General features: G+C 40.0%; 1 non-coding gene across 1 annotated transcript; it reads left to right on the top strand.

Annotated features, from left to right (window-relative positions):
* The first annotated feature begins 567 nt into the window (after positions 1-567).
* On the top strand, positions 568-671 carry LOC128658585 (U6 spliceosomal RNA). Its single transcript, XR_008402259.1, has one exon. It is a non-coding gene; the product is annotated as a U6 spliceosomal RNA (small nuclear RNA).
* Positions 672-2,608: the final 1,937 nt, after the last annotated feature.

The raw sequence follows: 2,608 nt of genomic DNA, 5'->3' as shown, positions 1-2,608 counted from the left end.
AGCAGATTATGGGTTAATAAATATAATGTAGGTGTCGGTGATGTTGGGGGCAGCAGATTAGGGGTTCATAAGTATAATGTAGGTGGCGGCGGTGTCTGGAGCGGCAGATTAGGGGTTAATAATATAATGCAGGTGTCGACAATGTTGGGGGCGGCAGATTAGGGGTTAATAAGTGTAAGATTAGGGGTGTTTAGACTCGGGGTTCATGTTAGGGTGTTAGGTGTAGACATAAATTTTATTTCCCCATAGGAATCAATGGGCGTTAAGGAGTTTTACGCTGCTTTTTTGCAGGTGTTAGACTTTTTTTCAGCTGGCTCTCCCCATTGATTCCTATGGGGAAATCGTGCATGAGCACGTACGACCAGCTCACTGCTGACTTAAGCAGCGCTGGTATTGGAGTGCGGTAAGGAGCAAAATTTTGCTCAACACTCACTTCTTGTCTTTAAACGACGGGTTTCTGAAAACTCGTAATACCAGCGCTGCAGGTAAGTGAGCGGTGAGGGAAAACTGCTCGTTAGCACCGCACAGCCTCTAATGCAAAACTCGTAATCTAGGCCTTGGTTTGGTGCTTTCTTTGGCAAAGCTTATAGTAAAACTGGAACATTACAGAGATAATTAACATTGTCCCTGCAAAGGATGATCCTTGTATTCATGAAGACATTAATTAAACTCATATTGAGGCAAAAGGTCAGATTCCAGAGAGTTCCTCATAATACTTACTGAAATATATCTCATAATTAGGTATAGAAGATTGTAAACCTACTCCCAACTTTGGTAGCTGATGGTCTCCTAACCAGAGTCGCATTACATCAGCCATTGCAGCCATTGCAAACTCCCATCTGCCATCAGAGTGGTCAGGATCCCAAGTAGTGAAAGGACTTTTTTTTTCCTAACACCTGAGACTTCGGAGTTAATTTATTAAATGCCGGGCGGACATGATTCGCTGTAGCGAATCATGTCGATCTGACAACGCTAAATGCCGAAAGCATATGCTGTGGCATTTAACTTTGCACAAGCATTTCTTGTGCAATGCTTGTGCAGTGCCGCCCCCTGCACATTCGCGGCTAGCAGGGGCTGTCAATCTTCCCAATTGGATCGGGATGATTGCAGTCCGCCACCTAAATGGTGGTGGACAAGTTAAGGAGCAGCGGTCTTATGACCGATACTTTTTAACTTAAGTTTCCGGCGAGCCGGAAACTTCATGCGGAGAAAGCAGTATCCGCTGCTTATTAAATCTAGCCCTTCATTTCTTTGAGCCCTTATAACTTTTTTATGCAATGTTTTAAAATAATTTTTATCAGACGGTGTTATTATGAGTGTGACTGTACTGTTAAATGCATTTTTTATGTTTTTTGTGCACGTTTTTTGTCTCACATAAACGTTAACCAGAGCTAGTTGTGCTAACCCAATGCACGTTAAATTTGATTGAGCGAACGTGTTTACTTTCAACTCATAACACGTGCAATATTTTCTTCCATCATCCGTAAAGAGCCCCAAAATAACCATATCGCTTTAGATAGAGAAAGTCTGAATCAAGGGAGCCATAAAACCCATTTCTTTTTAGATTTCCAATATAATCCTTGGATGCAAATAGACTGTCAATTTCAAGCTTATTATTAACCTCAGGTCCTTAAATGAGTATTTCATTTTATACACCTCCTTCTACTCAAGGACTGGATATTTCTTTAGATTTGAAAGACATTTATCTTATGATTCTGATTTGTCTTCATCAGCCTTTCTAAAATTCCTTTGGTACAGTAAGAGATAACAATTCCCTTGGCTTCCATTTTGGCCTCTGTTATTCACCTTGGTGTTTCACCTAGCTCCTCATGATAGCTTGAGTACATATGAGCTTATGGAATCCATCTAAAGTATATATATAGAAAATATGATTCCTGATGAGTGGCCAGCTTGTAAACAAATTTCTCTTGGAAAGTTTTGTAATCAACATTGAAAAGCCTATTTTGATCACCTCACAACAGGTAGAATTCCTAGGTTTTCTCCTAGATTCTGATTTCAGTCAACTTATTTTCTGTCTTCTGAAAATTGCTTGTTTTGGATTTCTTTGAGACATCATAGGTCTATTATCTTTATCCATTTAGGCTATTTCCGTTCCCTATGCTCTCCCCTCCATTATTACAGAGCAATGCAGAGATTTAAGATCCTATTCATACAGGCTTTCATTCACGCCAGGGGTCAAGTAGTAAATGTATTGGTGTTTTCATCACATTTACTTTTAGAATAGCAGAGGAACTTTTGTCTCAGTCCTAAATTTCATTTTGAAGTCCAATGCCAGCCTCCTAGGGTGGGGAACTACCTGCAGTTTGACTTTCACCAGGGGCCTTTGGATGGACTGGGAGTAAAATCTCCATATTAAAGGCTTAGAGTTATTAGCAAGTTTGTTTGTAATCTTCAGCTTTTTCAAAGTTCACACAAATTGTTGCCTACTGCATAGTATGGACACATTTTTCGTGGTGTGTTATATCAACTTAACCAGTATATTCCAGTACATTCCTACAGAGATTAATTTTATAGAGGACTGGTTTTCCCTCTATTGGAGGTACTCCAGTGATTGGACTCACATGTTTTGCCTGTCTCCAAACATTGG

The sequence above is a fragment of the Bombina bombina genome, chromosome 4 (genome assembly GCF_027579735.1).
Source record: "Bombina bombina isolate aBomBom1 chromosome 4, aBomBom1.pri, whole genome shotgun sequence".
In the NCBI taxonomy this organism is placed as follows: domain Eukaryota; kingdom Metazoa; phylum Chordata; class Amphibia; order Anura; family Bombinatoridae; genus Bombina; species Bombina bombina.
The sequence above is the reverse complement of the archived record's forward strand: the minus strand, read 5'-3'. Positions and strand labels throughout refer to the sequence as shown.